Genomic DNA, 19,903 nt, shown 5'->3' with positions numbered 1-19,903 from the left:
CTATTATATACACCGTACTAATTATCCTGATTTATTCTTATAGTTGTCCTGCCTATTATATACACCGTACTAATTATCCTCTGATTTATTCTTATAGTTGTCCTGCCTATTATATACACCGTACTAATTATCCTGATTTATTCTTATAGTTGTCCTGCCTATTATATACACCATACTAATTATCCTGATTTATTCTTATAGTTGTCCTGCCTATTATATACACCATACTAATTATCCTGATTTATTCTTATAGTTGTCCTGCCTATTATATACACCGTACTAATTATCCTGATTTATTCTTATAGTTGTCCTGCCTATTATATACACCATAATAATTATCCTCTGATTTATTCTTATAGTTGTCCTGCCTATTATATACACTGTACTAATTATCCTGATTTATTCTTATAGTTGTCCTGCCTATTATATACACCGTACTAATTATCCTGATTTATTCTTATAGTTGTCCTGCCTATTATATACACCGTACTAATTATCCTGATTTATTCTTATAGTTGTCCTGCCTATTATATACACCGTACTAATTATCCTGATTTATTCTTATAGTTGTCCTGCCTATTATATACACCGTACTAATTATCCTGATTTATTCTTATAGTTGTCCTGCCTATTATATACACCGTACTAATTATCCTGATTTATTCTTATAGTTGTCCTGCCTATTATATACACCGTACTAATTATCCTGATTTATTCTTATAGTTGTCCTGCCTATTATATACACCGTACTAATTATCCTCTGATTTATTCTTATAGTTGTCCTGCCTATTATATACACCGTACTAATTATCCTGATTTATTCTTATAGTTGTCCTGCCTATTATATACACCGTACTAATTATCCTGATTTATTCTTATAGTTGTCCTGCCTATTATATACACCGTACTAATTATCCTGATTTATTCTTATAGTTGTCCTGCCTATTATATACACCGTACTAATTATCCTGATTTATTCTTATAGTTGTCCTGCCTATTATACACACCATACTAATTATCCTTTTTTAACAGCAACTCAGCCAAAAACTCTGCCAGAGCTGGCCTTTCACTTTGCACTTTTCTATCCCTTTCTCTATCAGTACCTGTTAGGGAAGGCAGTCTGTAACCTGCAGTCCAAACGTCTCTGTGGCCACATCCAACGCTTATTAGTTTTCCCTCTCCAGTTATTTGCTCCTAGTACCTTGGTTCCTTTGCCCATTTTCTCTAGTAAATTCCATCCTTCCTTGCCTATATTGTGTACCTCTACTTACAACAATCCTTACTGACAAAAATCTCCTTTCTCCATTCCTGTGTTGGTTTAGTACTAACAATATTTTCTGTTACTTTATGCATATAATATTCTATAGGGTTGCTGTTGTTATTCTTAACTCTTTAACACATATGTGGTATGGAGTGTCACACTTCTAGCAGTCAACACACATCCTTGCATTCCAGAGCATTTTCTGAAAGATCAGCATAAAAAGCATAAGATAAACAAATGCAAATATTTTTTGAATAATAAAAGCTATTAACATGTAATGTTATCAGTAAGAAGCATTCTTTACATTAGTAACAGGGCCAGCCTTAGCTGAAATGGCACCCTAGGCAAAGTAGTGGTCTGGCGCCCCTTAAGCCCCACACACACCATACTCCTGAAACACCCCTATTTGAGCCATACCCACAGGGTCACTCCCCAAGAAAGCCACTCCAGTCATTTCCTTAAATTATTTAAATGCATATGAAGAAAAAGATAACCTGTAATGTAGTTAAACTGCAACTACCTTTGTGTATGTATTTTCTACTTTAAATACCACAGCCGGATTATGGTCAAAAAGGGCCCTAGGCAGGGTAATAGACCCCCCCCAGAGCAGCCCCTCCTGCAACAAGCTCCTACCCCCCTCAGCAGCAGCCCCCTCCTCAGCTATTCCAGTGTTGTATTACTTGGTTATTTCTCATCAGTTGCCATACATACTGTTCTCTTATTTGCTTCTACAGTGATTACAGATACTGAAATAAAATAGCACAAAAACAGATAGACAAACAATACAGTCTCACAATGAAAATGGACTTGCAGTAAACTTCTATGCCCTTGAAACTCAACATTTATTGAAATGACAAAAGTCATTAACTGAAACGGCATGAAAACCCACATTCATAGAAAATTATTCTGGCAGTGCAGAATTAAGTTAACCTTTGGGCTGTTTTCAAAACAGACTCCTTGCACACATTTTTTAGGGCCATGCATACATGTGTTTGCTCTTTGATTCACCTTCCTGATTTTATTGAATTATATTCCTTGTGTAATACAGTACCAGTTTAAATTTATAGTTTTAAATATTCTTTTAATAAGCAATGAAACAAAATTTATGAACCAATACCTACCCATTTCAGAAAATTTCAACCATAAAAGGCCATTCAAGACTTCCGTCATTACAATCCACCAATATTACTCAATATGCACAATCTCTGCAGAAGTAAAATCATCTGAATTCCACATTAAAGAAATCCTTAACTAATGAAGAGGTTGCTACCATCAAAACAACTTCACATATCAATGTTTTATCTACAAATTCAGTGCCTGCTGCCCTTGAAGAATTAATTACCTATGTTACATTAAAAATTAAGTTGGTAATATTGCAATAGGAAATGACTAACAAGTTCATAGTGACTAGGCATCTCATACAAAGGACGTACTCAGGAGCATAGAACCCCTATCTCCCCTTATAATGCACCAAATAATCAACAATCATATGGGCACTGCAATATCAACACTCTATCTACATGGTGTGGGAGTAGAATCCACAGCCTTCTGCACCAAAGGCAATTGTGCTGCTGACACTGCTTTCAGATTCTACAACACTGTGCCATTTGATAAACTAAAATCAGCTAGTTGCACATTGATAACATTTACACTTGTTACAGTGAGTTTTAAAGTTGTAGTTTTGAACATTTTTTCCAGCAAGCAGTGGAACAAAATGTATGACCCAATATTGACAAAATTGCCCATTTCAGAACATTTTATCCATAAAAGGCCCCTCAAACTTCTGTCATTACAACCCACCAGTATCAGTCAATAAGCACAATCTCTGCAGAAGTAAAATTCATCCTACTAATTCTCTATGAGCTTTGTAACTAATGAAGAGGCTGTTGTCGGCAAACAACTTTACATTTCAGTGTGTCATCTACAAAGTCAGTGCTTACTGCCCTTGAAGAATTAATTGCCTACGTTACATTAAAAAAAAATGTTACGCTGGTAATATTGCAATAGAAAATGACTGAGAAACGAACAAGTTCATAGTTTCTCGGCATCTTAAACAAAGGACAGCACACTAAGGAGTGCAGAACCCCTATCGCCCCTTAAAATGCAACACATAATCAGTAACTAGGGCATTATATACCATGCCTCCATACCTCTCAACCTCTTAGCACAAGAAATCTGAACAAAGCCTAAAATAATGATGGGGAGGGGCAAAGGCCTCCAAACAAAGACAGATTATAAATATTGCTCTTATAGACTTAGAAAGTTGCTAGAATAACAGCATTTACCTTAGCATGCATTTTCTGAAGGAAATGAAGACTGAAACTCAAATGTATGACATTTAGTTATTTAAATCCTCAGTGATTTGCCAGAAAATCACAAATTTTATGAGGAATAGGCCAAAAATATGAGGCAAAAGTCTGGAGAGTTGAGAGGTATGCATACCTCTCAACCTCTTAGCGCAAAAAATCTGGACATGATGTGGGTGCAATGGCCATAAAAATAGGGATAGATTTTAAATAGTTCACTTTAACTCAAAGTGATAGAACAACAGCATTTGTGTTAACATGCATTTCCAAAGGATATGAAGTCTGGAAATTTTCTCTCTCTCTCTCTCTCTCTCTATATATATATATATATATATATATATATATCATTATTTAGGTGACTTTAGTTCTGTGATTTACCACAGAACTGCAAGTTAGTATGATAACAACAGAAACGTTCCAGAGTGAATGCAAAAGAGAAACTAGACTGATAATAAGAAACATAATGAAAACATCTAGATATGGGAGGCCCATTAAGACAAACAGATGGACAAGCTCAAATAATTGTTTTAGAGTTTCAGTCCACTCTGACCACAAGTAATGGAGAATGCAAATGGCCTAAACTACTGTGGCACACATCAAAAACAATATTGTTGATAGGAGTAAGCCCTCCTGTACCCTCACAGTCTTAATTATATATACTAACTCTTTAGTTGCATAACATTAGAAAACAAGAAAATCACTAATACAGTGCATAACAGTCTTGCACAAACAGTAACACAGCAGTAAGCACATTGCAAAACAAAACGCTCTGAAGAATTGCAAGATCAGGGAAATGTGATCATAAACTTAAACCCACAAACCCTATGGTAAATGATAGGCAAGACATATTTTATAATTTATTTACCAGGAAAGTCCAAATTGGAACGAAGCCAATTTTCAGCAGAGGGAAACACTCTAGATGCATATCTTTGTAACATGGGAGGAAACCAGAGCACCCAGAGAAAACCCACACATACACAGGGAGGACATGCAGACTCCACACAGAAGGCATGCCAACTGAGAATCAAACTAAAGATCCTCTTGCTGTGAGGTGACAACGGTACCACTTCACTACTGCATGCATCCTTCTAAATACTGGAGAGTTCACAGACAGAAAATGAATGCCTAGAAGGCACTCATAGAAAAGAAATCATGGAGGCTGGTCATGCATCCACGTTTTCTTATATGGCATCCTGACAGATATTACAAATGTTTTAAACGTCATCATCTGACAGAAATAAATTGTTTCATTTTTCTTGTATTAAATAACTACATAACTTAAATGGCTATAGTTCAGTCTTTTTTACAAGCAGTCTGAATACAACAAAAAAAGTAAAGCATCTAGTAGTGAAATGGACATACTCAGTTTCAATGTTTCAAATGCTTTCTTTCCCCCAACTCTTTGCTGACTTTCTTTACATTTTGTCCTTGGGATCAGTATATTTAATGCCATTCTGTTGTAGCTCAGAGCAAACCTGAGCATTGCCATTTAGATTCTTGACATAACTATAGAATGTCTTGTGGTTGTCTTTGGAATCTTTGGCAATTTTATTTTTGTAACTAGTTTTGGAGGATTTTATGAGGGATCTCAGCTTCTTACTGAGGCTGGTAAGGGAGTTTTTTGCATCCTGGGATTTTCCTCTTTCCTGCAACAGTTTCGTCCTTCTGTTGTATAGTTTGCATATGACAGGGAACCACCAGATTGGCTTCCTTTTTTGTAGGAGAGCATCTTGGTTCTATTTGGGATGGCACGATTCATGCACGAGTGGATGTGCTCATACTGTGCTTTAGGGTAGGATTCGGCAGTCGAACTTTCAGTTCCCGTCTGCATGGGTTTCATGAAGTTTGTCACTTCTGACTTGAGTAGCATAAAGTTGGCCTTGGAGAAGTTTTTTACAGATGTTTCCTTACTGGGGGGTTGGAGTGGGATGTGGATGTCAAAGCTGATTAGCTTACGGTCAGACCTAATCAATGAGGGGGTGACCACTGGTGTGGAGCATCGATTTCCCATGTTGGTAATAACCAGGTCCAGGATATTGGAGCCCCTGATGGTACTATGGAAAAATCTTGATGAGTGGATGAGAAATAGGAAATACACCCCAGGGATCACTTCTGTGTCTCTGCTCAACTGTGGCACAGGAAAATAACTTTTTTGGGTGGCATAAGGTAGGGAACCTTGTTGGCTAGGCTTACGTAGGCCCATGGGCAGATAGCCTAGTACTTACCTATGAACCTATGTAGGTCTCACAGTTATGAAAATATGAACATAAACACAAAAGTGTGAATAATAAGCAGCAAACAGTGATTAATTTCCCTACTACAGGGCACTGTAGATTAACAGTCTCAGTGTCATTTTGTTAATAGGGCCTTGCACTTTCTAATACTTCCTAAAATTAGCATATAAGGCACTGCATTAAGGACATTAGACCCCAAAAATTTATGGATGCCATAAGTAGCACACAAAGCCATAAAAAAAGCTTCAATGAGTTAAGGATTTGCATCCACCATCCAACACTTTTCTTATTTCTGGCATGTCCATCACTGTTTCACTATCATCCCTTTCCACTTTGATCCATAACCTTCTTCTTTTGTGTATATGAACCTTAACTGTGTAGCTCTACAAAAGGGCCTTACAGAAACAGATGCTTGGTGCCAGAGTGATGGAGTCAAGTTCAATGCCAAGAAATGTATAGTTATCCTGTTTGGGAAAAAACATGTACCCGTGAATTACCACATAGGTGGCAGTACACTAAACACTGAAAGTTTGATGAGACTTAGGGACACAGGTGGACAGTGGTCTCACCTTCGATAACCATATCGCCACAACAGTCAGGAAATCCGTCTATGTGGCACACCTCATCACTAAGGGCTTTTCATCCAGAAAAAAGGAGGTCATTGTCCCACTGTACTCCTCTGTCATTAGACCCATTATAGAATACAACGCCCTGTTTGGTATGTACCTCACAAGACGTCTGCAACAACTGGAAAGGCTGCAGAAATACCTCACTAAAAGAATCACAGGCCTAAAGCAGATGCCCTATGCTGACCATCTAAAACAACTCCAGCTATACTCTGTCACATATCGTCTACTCTGAGGCAATCTCTGCTTAACATACAAGGCTATGTCAAACCCAGAGCTGTTGGACATGCTACACTTAAATCTCAATCCCTCAGCGACACACACTCCAGGGGATCTAAACCTTGTCATCACAATGAACAAAACATGCTGGAGGGATACGTTCCTGACCCAGAGAATCCCCAGACTCATGAATAGACTGCCCATACATGTCAAGCAGAGCGCCTCTTTGGCCCTCTTCAAAAAGAACCTTGATGATCGGATGGGAGATAGGAAATTCACCCCGGGGATCACGTCAGTCACCCTGCTAGACAGGGGTCCACGTAAGTAAATACCGTGGGAATAGATACCCAGGGAATTGTTATGACTAGGCTTGTATAGGCCCTAGGGCCGATAGCCTAGTACCAACCTATGAACCTATAAAGCATTGATTCAAACCAGGTAGCCTTAAACCACCTTGTTCTATGGGGGTTCAGCTTATCCCTCTTAACTTTTGCAGTCTATTCCTCCCAAATAAATTCCTTCAACTACTAGTTATTAATTATCATCTACAACTTCTCTGGTTTACAAAATATGCCTAACCTTTGTACAATGCTTAAAAGGACTAAAACATTTCATTATTTGTATCTTACTATCTATATAAATAATCAGGAACTTCCATTTTCTTCGATTTGCATTATTGCATTATCTTTTGTTTAGTCTATTCACATGTATCTTTAGCTGCTATAACAGAAATATGGGCATTGTTGAACAAATTCTTGTGTAGATACATAGCTTACCACTATAGCCTTTGTTTTATCTTTTTTTTTTAAAGATGTGTCCCAAGAAGTCTTGAAACTGTCTCACAGAGTTTGATAACACCAACATGTCCTTTTCAAGATTTATCAAGTACAAAATAATATCATCTGCAAATAAAGCTTTCATTGGTTACCAGAAAGCTCATCTTTTTGATGTATATATGTGCATATACAGCCAGCCTTATCATGAGCTTAACTGACATATTATTGCTACAACATACTGTTTACCTGTTCATTTTTCTTCCTGTTGACCATCTTGCACGTTTACTACCTTTTGGTATAAATGTTCTGCTTGAAGTTACCACGGGCTTTCTTGTACCCAGCTACATATCATTCCCTTACTAATAGACAGTTTTTCTACTGTAATTTTCTCATCTGTAGTATTGTATTTAATCACTGGTCCTTGTTTTCTGTTGCATCCTTGTTACACGATAATAAAAGAAAACAGGCAATATAAAAAAAGGACTAAAACAGTTTATGGAACAAATGGAGAACAGCACACATACACTCTTTCATAATACACTAATAGGCTTCCTTTTTTGCCCTTGATTGGTGGTAAATCAAATCTCACTTGCTCAAGCTGAGGTGAAAAAGAGACTACTTGAGATCATTGTGAATTGTTTTGGGATGTGTATCAATTTCCCAATCCTGTGTAACCAAGGAGCATATGTTTAAGGAGTGTACAAACTTGGCTGCCTTGTGGGAGAATGCAGATGAGCTTGTTTGTAATGGCTGGCTTTCATTGATTTGTGATCTATGAAGAACTGACCTGAACATTAGATTTAACTCATCCATAGTGGCAAACAGAATAGAAAAATAATTAATCAATTCCTGCTCATGGAGTCAAACCCATCTATGCCACTGGCAACTGATAAAAAGTTGTATGGTCTGCAATTGTATTTTTCAGAGAAATGCAGCAAATAAGACAAATGCAAAAAAGCTGTATGAAATCTGCAACTCTGTTTTCATAGGTTTATAGGTAGGTACCAGGCTGTCAACCCTAGGGCCTATAGAAGCCTAGCCAAAAAGGTACCCTGGCTTTCACCACCCAAGAAAATGATTTTCCTGTGCCCCTGTCGAGCAGAGCCACAGAGGTGATCCCCGGGATGAATTTCCTATTTCCCATCCAATCATCAAGATTTTTCTTGAAGAGTGCTAATGAGAAGCTTTGTTTGGTATAGATAGGTAGTTTGTTCCAGAATATTGGAAGTCTCTGGGACAGAGATATATCCCTCCAGCATGTTCTGTTTATTGTGGTGACAAGGTTTAGGTCCCTGGAGCATGTAGCTCGGAGGGATTGGGATTTCTTTAAGTGGAGCATGTCCAACAGCTCGGGGTTTGACATAGCTTTATATGTTAGGCAGAGATCACCTCTGAGTAGGCGATATGCGACGGAGCAAAGCTGGTGTTTTTTGAGACGGTCTGCGTAAGGCATCTGTTTGAGACCAGTAATCATCTTTGTGAGGTATTTCTGCGGCCTTTCTAGTTGTTGTAGATGTCTTGTGAGGTACATACCAAAAAGGGCATTGTACTCTATAATGGGTCTAATAAGTGATGAGTAGAGGGGAACAATGACCTCTTTTTTCCTGGATGAGAAACCTTTGGTGATGAGGTGTGCCACATAGAAGGATTTCCTGACTACAGTGGTGATGTTATTATCAAAGGAGAGACTACTGTCCACCTGTGTCCCAAGGTCTCTTATCACACTTTCGGTGTTAAGTAAACTACCACCTATGTGGTGGCTCATAGGTACAGAGTTTTTACCAAAGGGGATGACAATGCACTTTTTGGCATTGAACTTGAGGCTATGGCTTTGACACCAGGCATCTGTCTCAGTGACGCCCTTTTGTAGGATGTCCACATCATTAGGAGTTTCAATTATGGCTCCTAGTTTGCAGTCATCTGTGAACTTCATTAGCCAAAGACCTTCTGTGTTAGCCTGTACATCAGAAAAGTAGATACCAAACAGGAGAGGACCCAGGACTGAGCCCTGTGGTACTCCACTTGTCACTGGTCTGAGGTCAGATTTGGAGTCTGCTACTTTCACAGTGTGGGTTCTGTCAGTGAGCCAGTTGGCAACCCATCTTGTGACATAGGGATTTATACCTAGTTTAGTGAGTTTATCTATAATTCCAGAGTGGGGGATAGTGTCAAAAGCCTTGGTGAGATCTAGATATGCTGTGTGAACCACCTTACCCTTGTCTACGGCTTTGGTGACTGCTTCAAAGAAGTCAATCAGGTTTCAGAGACATGATCTGCCTTTTACAAACCCGAACTGGGTGGGGTCCAGAGTTTGGAGATTACCAATGTCTTTATTTATAAGTTCCATGATGATACATTCCATGGCCTTGCAGACCAGGCTCATTAGGCTAATGGGGTGGTAGTTACCAGGGTCCGTGGTGGCTCCCCCTTTGTGGAGTGGGATAACCGTCACTGTGCACCATTCAGTGGGCACAAAGCCTGAGGTGAGGCTATGACTGAACATGGTGCTTAGGTGGGGTGCCAGTTCATTCTGTAGTTCATGTAGAACGTAGCCTGGGATGTTGTCAGGTCCCATGGATGCTCTCTTCTTGGCTTTGGAGAGTGTGTCTTTTACCTGTGCAGCCGTGATTACAGGAACTTTGCATTCTTCTGGTATAGAGATGGGCTTTTTAGGGGGTGGGGGTGGGGTAAAGTTAGCACTGAATCTATCTGCCAGGATGTTGGCAATATCAGTTGGTTCTGCATATTTAGTGCCATTGTGCTTTAACTCAGAGCAGATCTGAGTGTTTCCATTGAGATTCTTGACATAGCTATAGAATGCTTTGTGGTTATCTTTAGAATTAGTGGCAATTTTGTTTTCTTAACTAGCATTGGAGGATTTTATGAGGGATCTCAACTTCTTACTGAGGCTGACCAGGGAGTTCTTCCAGTCATGGGATTTTACTCTTTTTTATAACAGTTTCTTTCTTCTGTTGTTGAGTTTGTTTATGGCAGGGGACCAAAAGATTGGCTTCCTTTTTTTGGAGGATAGCATCTTGGTTCTGTTAGGGATAGCACGATCCATGCACTCATGTAAGTGCTTATAAAGTGCATTTGTGTAGGATTCAGCAGTCGTACCTCTATTGTCTGTCTGCATGGGTGTTGTGATGTTTTCCACTTCTGTCTTAAGAAGCGGGAAGTTGGCTTTGGAGAAATTTTTACAGTGGTTTCCCTAATTAGGGGGGGGCAGGATGTGGATGTCTAGGCTGATTAGCTTGTGGTCAGATCTGACCAACAAGGAATTGACCTCTGGTGTGTCGCCCATGTTGGTAATGACCAGGTCTAGGATATTACGTCCCCTGGTGGGGGTGTGGATAAGTTGATTCAAGGCGTTGGAATTTATGAATTCCAGAAAACGTTGAGCAAAAGAGTTGGTACATGAGTAGTTTTCCCAGTTAATGGTGGGGTAGTTGAAATTGCCCATTATTATTAGGGTGTTGGGTTGTACCCTAATATTTTCTAGTGTATCAAGAAATGAGGAGTGGGCATCCTGCGGCATGGTGGGGGATCTGTAGCAAGTTACAATTTGGATTGCGGTCTTGCCCAGAGTTAGTTGCACTTGGATAATCTCGGATGTATTATGCTGAGCAACTAGCCTGGAGGTGTGGATATCCTTAATGAATATGGACACGCCTCCCACCTTTAGTGTTTTGGTCCAGGTTAGGTGGCCGAAAGGCATGGTATGAATTATAGCCAGGTAATGCAGGGGTAATCTCTGGAGCCTTGAACCAGGTCTCTGTCACTGCACAGATGTCGATGTTCTCCATTTTAAGGAGTGCCTTGAGTGAATGCATTTTGAGGTTTAGACTTCTAACATTGAGTAGCGTTACCCTCAGATTTTGCTTGCTTGTACCTGTTATGGTGGTGAATTTGTCATTTGAACCTTAACTAAAAAAGGCACTATAGAGGTGGCAAGAGCCTTACCTAGTATCCAGAATCCCAAGGGTGACAGGTGCAGGCCATCTCTGGCAAAGCATTGTGGTCTATCGATCATGTCATCCAAGGCAGACAGATACTGGATCTTCTTAGAATGACACCAGAAACAGCTTAGCCAATTGTTGAAGTCAATCATTTTGTCCTTGTATTGTGGTATAATTCTGGGTGATGGCAGGATGCTACTCAGTGCTAGGGTCATACCTGCCTGGGCTACAAGATTGGAGAGCTCCTCCATGTCTCTTTTCATGTAGTCCAGGGAGGTACATCTCAAGTCATTCACACCAACATGGACAATGACAGAGTCATATTTGTACTTGTCTAGTGACCTGAGTGCGTGCATTATGTGGCAGATCCTGGTAACTGTCAGGCAGCTGACAGTAACTTTCTCCTTGTTTAGTCTGGTGAGTGGAACATCAGTGTGCCTGACTATAGAGTCACCTATGACTAGAGTGTTGGGTACGTTGTTATGCCTTATGGGCTGTGGTTGAGTGGCACACTGAGTTTGTGGGCTATGTGTCATTTGGGTTGTGTTGGCAGGTGGAGGTTGCATGTATTTCTGCTTTGGAGGTCTGTGTTGCTTGAGCAGATTTTTATTGAGAGCCACCGCGAATGTAGGTGTATGTTTTGTGTTGCTATGTGTGTGTTTTGGTGGTGTAGGTTTTGAGGGATTATGTGATGAGTGTGGTGTGGTGCAAGTGTTTACCTTCTCCTCTTGACTGTCTAGTCCAGTCTTGGGTGAAGAGAGCTTTGCTTCCAGTTTGGCTATATAAGTGCATCACTCACAGGTTGTAGTGTTGGGTGGTAAGAGGAGAGGGCTGTCTGTGTACATGAGGCAATTGCTGCATACCCCAAGATACCCAGATTCATCAGGTAGACAGGAGAAAACACCAGGAGCTGACACTTAGACATGCCTGGATAGGTGCTTATTTATTAAGTACTAAAAACTGTTTTCCTCTAGACAAGTGAGGAAAGTTGAGTGCTGTAGTAATTTGTAGCTTATTTAGTGCTTACAACAAGTTCTGAACAAGTACTGAGCTCCAAGAAACAGATTTGGGTGCTAAAACTAAAAAACTGGCTAGTTCTAAGAGAACATTTGAAGAGCAGACTTTATGGCACCAGGAATAGTTTAACCCTAGCTAAGCGGCGATGCATAAAGTGTACTTTTTTTTTTAATATAACAGTAGCAAATGAGCAAACTGATTTAAACAAATTAACCAATAAAAAGCTAAAAACTGAGCCCCTTTCCAGCAGTCTTCGATCAAACAAGTTATAACTGCACACTCCTGCCACTAGGGTGCAGGGGAACCTTCTCCAAAAAAAGATGGTTTGGATTAGTGCTCGAGTTATACAAACAAAGCTAGATTCAGCAGGTCTGAATTTAGTGTATGCTACAGCAAACAAGGCGCAGCAATTTCAGAAAGAAACAGTTCAAATAAGCAGGCACAATAAGCCTTTAACCAGAAACTCCCAGCTCAGAAGGGCAGAATCTACCCTCTCCTCCCATAAGAGTGCAGACCACACCTTCTTAATGTAAAATAACTGGCCTGAAGCCCAAGTGCTTAAACCAGAACTAATACACTCTTAGAATAACAGACACTAAGCCTTCAATCAGCAACCCCAACTTAGAAGGATGTAAGCTACCTGAACTGCCACAACAGTGCAGACCACAAACCTTCTTATGGTAAAACAACTGGTCTGAAACCCAAGTGCTTCAACCAAAGGCTTAGAATAAGTTACAATTTAATCAGGCTACTAACAAGCAGTAATAAATGCAGCAGAATAAATGCAGTAAAGTAGGAAGAAACACAAATACAATAAAAGCAGATGAATAAAGTGCAATTTTTTTTACATAACAATAGAAAAGGAGAAAACTGATTTAAACAAATTACCCAATTTACCAGCAAAAAAAAGCTCAAAACTGAGCCCTGGTCCAGCAGTCTTCAATCAGACAAGTTCTAACTGCATACTCCTGCTACTAGGGTGCAGGGGAACCTTTTCCAAAAAAGATGGCCTGGATTAGTGCTTCAGTTATACAAACAAAGCTAGAATCAGCAAAAAGCAACAGAAATGTAAAATGTGAAAAGGTGTATAAAATCAGTATTTGTTTTTTTTGTAAAGATACAGAAAAGGTGTGAAATCTGACAAACTGTACTGAACAAGCATTTTTTTCTGTAAAATGCTGTAGAACTTTAGAAAATGAAGATGTTTCACAACACACACACACACACACACGCGCGCGCATGCACATGCTTACACACACACACACACACACACACACACACACACACACACACACACACACACACACACACACACACACACACACACACACACACACACACACACACACACACACACACACACACACACACACACACACAAGCATGCACACACACACACACACACACACACACACACACACACACACACACACACACACACACACACACACACACACACACACACACACACAGACACACACACACACACACACACACACACACACACAAACATTCACACACTGTTCACACACACACAAACATACACAAGCATACATATGTTCACACGCACACACGCGCACACACACACACACACACACACACACACACACACACACACACACACACACACACACACACAGCTGGTTTTATGCACTAGTAAACCCTGTAGCTACTGGGGCCCCTGATCCTGACAGACTCCCAACCACAGCAAGTTACCTTATTTTGATAATCTGTTTCTTAATTGCCAAACTAACAAAAGCTATTACAGCTATCTCCTATACCTCAAGAGAGTAATAACTGCACTAAAAGGATAAAGAGCCCTAAGGATTAGCACAACTCCTTTAAAATTCAAAGATCTCTGATTGTAGTGACAGGCTTAATTATGTGGGCATGTGTTTTGTTAAGTAGAATGTTTCATGATTGCACTAAGTGTTTTATCACTGACACAATACCCTTGATTTAGTTAAATTTTACTCGTGGGCATTCTCTCCACTTGAAGTAAAGAGCACATCTTAGTCTGTTAATAGGGTTACCCCCTTTGGAAGTGGCAAAAAATAACAAAACAACCCATTTTATAGGCACCACTGCTCATTAGTTTTTAAAAGTAAAATGTCTTTTTTCTAATTTTCCCCAGACATAACATCTCATTGAAGTGATGCAGGAAAAAAACTGAATGTCTTGAAGTGTTGACTTTACAAATTCTGGTATTCAGGTCTGTAAAGCCATTTCCAGATTTCCAGACAGAATGAGGAAAAATGGGTATGTGGCAGCCTTGTCTATTAATTATGATGGGGGAAGTTCATGTAATGTTATTGGTGAATTTTTGAATCTACTAATTCTGCTTGAGGCTCCACTGACTGCAAAGCCTGCTGGGGTCTCCTCATCACCTGACTTCTTTTTTGTTTGTGTGGATCCACTGAATCAATTTGCTCAGACCCCCTTATACCGATATTGTGGTTGAAGCTCAATTTCAGTTTACTTCGTTAAGGTTCCGACTTTGTTAATCCTGTGAATCCTGTCAGTTCTCTTAATTCTTTTGAAATCCCCTTCCCTATTAATCCTGCTTGGTGACACACTGACTTGTAAATTCAGATCACCTAATCTACCACTTTTAGTGAGTGGGGTTTGACTGCTTTACTCTTGCTACACCTATGTTGATTCCATTAATTCTGCTCTGGCCTCGTGGCTTTGTTACTTCCATGGACTTCCTCAAAACTATAATGCTGACCCTGCCATCCATTCACATATTAGAACTCATTAATATAAAATAATTCTTGAAGAGTTCTCATACTCAAAAACAACTACAATATATTTAATCAGTTATTTGTAGTTAACATAGTATTGCTTTTTGTCTGTATGAATAAAAAATCATGTTTTTTGCAGAAATAAGTGGTGAAGTTTGACGTGATGATTTTTTTTTTCAACTGCTTTGTTCTCTAGTAAACTCTGAAAGGTTTATATTTACTTTAAATGTTCTTTTATCATATTTTACTACTGAGAACATATCACATTTGGGAGGAGGTAAGTAAAGCACGGTATGCTAATGTGCCAGATCTTTGTTTGCTAACATGTGCTAATATTTCTAGTACTGCAATTAAAATTTATCAGTAAAATGCAGTATGGATATATATGGTAATTTTATTACGTATATTAAATGGGGGTATATATGGGAAGAATATTCTGCATCTGCTGATTAAACCATCCTTACCTTGTATATGAATTACACCTTGAATGATTTCTGACTGTGATAAGCCAGTCAGAATGAGAAGATGACATGTGTAGCGGGTAATGGCATGAGTAATGTTTTAATAGGATCATGGGATTGATCTGGTGCCCCCTATAATGAGTATGAACATGAATGATGGTGGTGGAGTAACTGAATTCTGTGCAGGTGGCTACTTTGATGTGGCACAGAAGTTGGCAACACAATATTACTCTTCATGTGTGTTATTTGACAATGAAATGTAAGTGTGCAGAGTCACATAAAGCCAGAAAGTTGACATGTACTGAGAAAGTTCATAGGTTCAAATGTTTATAGGTATGCACTATGCTAAGAACCACTGGGCTGTTTTTAAGCCTAGCCATGCATCCCAAATCTGTGACAAGTTCTGGTACCCTTGGTAACTGTAAGCAAATGTTTGGGAGAAAAAAAACATTTACAAGCAGGGGCCTGATAGATGAACTGTTAACAGGCTTCCAGTGTCCATTAGAGACATAGGTGCCAAACCAGGAATGAATTTCCTGTTTTCCATCCAATTGTCCAAGTTACACTTGAATTGGGTTAGGGAAGAACTCTGCTTTGCATGGACAGGGAATCTGTTCAAGAGAAGGGATAGTCTCTAGGATACATACATGTATCTACAACAGGTCCTATTTATATCACAGAAAAGATTTAAGTTTTAGAACAGATACTTCTATTGCTGTTTGTTTTGTGGATATGCAAGATGTCCATCAGGCTGGTATCTGATAATACCTTGTATGCCAAGCATAGCTCTACCTTTAATAGTCTGTAGAAAACAGAGTCCAGGGATAGGACTTTAAAGCACTCTGCAGAGGATATGTTATTTACACCCTGTATTCTTTTAGTGCAGAACCTCTGTGGACATTCCAATTGTTGGTTGTGCCTGGTTATCTACATACCAAAATGGGCATTGTACTCACTAATAGGTCTGATGAATGCTGAATATGATGGAATAATGACCTCCTTAAACCTAGATGCTATACCTTTGTTTATAAGTTGTACAACATAGAATGATTTCCCTGCTACCGTAGGCACATGATGGTTAAAGGTTAGATTACTCTATGTTCGCCCATAAGTCCCTGACTACTGGGTCATCTCTTAGAGGTGTGTTGTCAGTATGATAGTTACCAAGGGTGGTTAACCTCCCAAAAGATACTATTATGCATTTCCTGCATTTAGTTTTAGTTCATGGCTCTGACACTAGTTATTTGTCTGTGTCAGCCATTCTTGGAGAACATTAGTGTTGGTGAAGGGAGGTTCTATGGCTGTTCCTAATTTGCAGTCATCTGCAAATTAAGTCAGGCAGAGGCCCTTGACATTGGTCTTGACTTCTGAGAAGTAGATGCCAAAAAGGTGTAGTCCCAGGACTAATCCCTGAGGGACTCCACTGGTGACTGCCTCTTTGTAAAGGTGGACTCTCCAATTTTAACTTCCTGAGTCTTGCCAGTGAGCTAGCTGGCTATCCACTGGGTGACATAATGGTTTATACCTAATGTCCTGAGTTTATCAAAAATGCCTGAGTAGAGTATTGTGTCAGATGCCTTGGCCGGGTCAAAGATGGCAGTGTAAACTGTTTTGCCCATGCCCATTGCTTTGGTGACCTTTTCAAAGAAGTCCACCAGGTAGAGTAGCCATGGCTTGCCCTTGATGACACTAAACTGAGTTAGGTCCAGTGTTTGGAGGATTCCTATGTCATTATTGATCATTCTGTGGTAATTTTTTACATGGCTTTACTTATGGGTCTGCAGTTTCTACAGTCTATAAATGGCCGGATTTTTGAAGAGGGATGATGGCTGCTGTTCTCCATTCGTGAGGCACAAATCCTGTTTGGAGGCTACAATTAAATAGTTATTCCAGAAAGCCTGATAGGTCATTGTTTATGATATTTAGAAGACAGCTTGGGATATTGTCAGGTGCCCATCAATGCAGTGTTCTTGGTCTTAGAGAGAGCAATAAGGGCCTGCTCCCTAGTGATAGTAGAGAGAGGTTTATTTGATGGTATTTCCTGAGAGTTGGCTGTGGGAAGAGAAGGGTAAAGTTAGAGCTAAATTTGTCTGCCAATAGGTTTGCCATATCTTCTGGCTCAGTATAGATACCTCCATTAACAATGAGCTCTGCACACAATTGTGAATTGCCTTTGAGGTTGCAGACACAGCTAAAGTATGCCTTGTGGTTGTCCTTGGCCTGTGACACCAAATGTAAACCAAATTTGGCTTTAGTAGACTTTATTTGTTCTGTGAGTTGTTTGCTTAGCTTGATGAAAGTGTTTTTATCCTGCTGGGTGCTACACTTTCTAATTGTTGCCATAATTTTCTTCCTTCTGTTATATAGCCTACTGATTTTGTGATTTCACCAGGGTGGCTTGTTTTTGGAGTCATTTCTGTACTTAATCCTGGTGGGTACAACTGCCTCTTAAAAACTATTAGCATGATTGCACAGGGTTTATGTGAACAGTACTGCATAGGCAGCAGTGTTCACTGGGTTTGGGGGCTTGAAATTTTGTCAGATTATCATTAATAACAGGAAGTTATCCTTAGAGTAATTCCTAAACATTCCAGGAATAGCTGGGATTATGAGTTTTATTTTTACTTCAAAGAAGACCATTTTGTGGTCTGACTTCTCCAGAGAGGACATTACACTGAGTTTCTTGGGTCAGAGAGGGGACCTATAGCTTGCAAGGAAGTAGTATGGGAATTTTCCTGTGGTAATATGAAAATGGAGAAGCTCAGATATGTCATCCTGTTTGACCTGCCTTGAGGTGTATTTATTTTTTTATGTAAATCAAGACACCTCCATCTTTAGTCCCTGTATGTGTAGTAGCTGGTCTAGATGTGTGCCTTGCACTGATGGGGTGCTCTCTTCAGTTTGAAACCATGATGTCTCAGTATCTGCACAGATGTCAGCATTCGCTAGTATGAGGACAGCTTGTTGTGAAGTGAAATTTCTTGTTTTTACTCCTAGCATTGAGCAGAAATACCTTTAGATTTTCTTGGTTTTGATTTGCGATGTCAGACGTTTTTTCAGTTTGACATTGCCTAAAAAGGTACAATGCGAGAGTACAATGTTTTACCTAATATTCAAAAGCTTCAAGGGGGGCAAGTGCATACCATCCCTGGTAAAGCAGCATGGTCTGTTGACAATCTCCTTCCATGCTGACAAACATTGCACCCCCTTAGAATAATGCCATTTACTGTCATCTGTTTGTATTGCAGTGTCATGTTTGGCAAATAGAATGCTGCTCAGTGCTACATTCATTCCAGCCTGGGACACATATTCCAAGAGCTACATGACGTCTGTCTTCATATGGACTATGTAGGTATGTCCCAGGTCATTTACACCCACATCGATTATAACTGAGTCATACTGGTACTTGTGGTCCAATGAAAGAAACCACAATGCCACAAACTCCTATAACTCCAAACTGTGGTCCAATGACCTGAGTGTGTGAGTAATATGGTGGACTATGGTCCCTGATAAGCAACTGACTGTGACTTTTCCCCCACTCAACCTGCCAAGAGGAACATCACTGTGTATCACAATGGAGTTCAAATGACCACAATATTGAATTGTGTGGTTGCTTGCCTTGAGGGCTTAGAAGTAAAGGCTCCATGAGATGTGGCTGTATTTGTTAATATTTGTGTTGTTTTGAAAAAAAGAATTTGGGGCTGCTGAGGGCATTTGTTATGTGTGCTGCTGACTGCTTCATACTGTGTGTGATGGGGACTGCTTCATACTGTGTGTGATGGGTCCAGTGTGTGTACTGCTGACTGCTTCATGCTGTGTGTGATGGGTCCAGCGTGTGTACTCCTGACTGCTTCATACTGTGTGTGATGAGTCCAGCGTGTGTACTGCTGACTGCTTCATGCTGTGTGTGATGGGTCCAGCATGTGTACTGCTGACTGCTTCATGCTGTGTGTTATGGGTTCAGCGTGTGTGTACTGCTGACTGGTTCATGCTGTGTGTGACAGGTCCAGCGTGTTTACTGCTGACTGCTTCATGCTGTGTGTGATGAGTGCAGCGTGTGTACTGCTGACTGCTTCATGCTATGTGTGAGGGGTGCAGCATGTATATTGCTGACTGCTTCATGCTCTGTGTGAGGGCTGCAGTGTGTGTACTCCTGACTGCTTCATGCTGTGTGTGAGGGCTGCAGTGTGTTTACTGCTGACTGCTTCATGCTGTGTGTGAGGGGTGCAGCGTGTGTACTGCTGACTGCTTCATGCTGTGTGTGATGAGTCCAGCATGTGTACTGCTGACTGCTTCATGC

The 19,903-nt window shown here is 40.0% G+C and overlaps 1 protein-coding gene across 2 annotated transcripts in view; it reads left to right on the top strand.

Moving 5' to 3' along the window:
* Nucleotides 1-19,903, top strand: part of LOC122791057 (trichohyalin-like) — a 410,728-nt gene that overhangs the window by 263,700 nt on the left and 127,125 nt on the right. The window lies entirely within an intron of this gene.

Source organism: Protopterus annectens, chromosome 16.part0 (genome assembly GCF_019279795.1).
Source record: "Protopterus annectens isolate FY-2018-M chromosome 16.part0, PAN1.0, whole genome shotgun sequence".
NCBI lineage: Eukaryota > Metazoa > Chordata > Ceratodontiformes > Protopteridae > Protopterus > Protopterus annectens.
The sequence above is the reverse complement of the archived record's forward strand: the minus strand, read 5'-3'. Positions and strand labels throughout refer to the sequence as shown.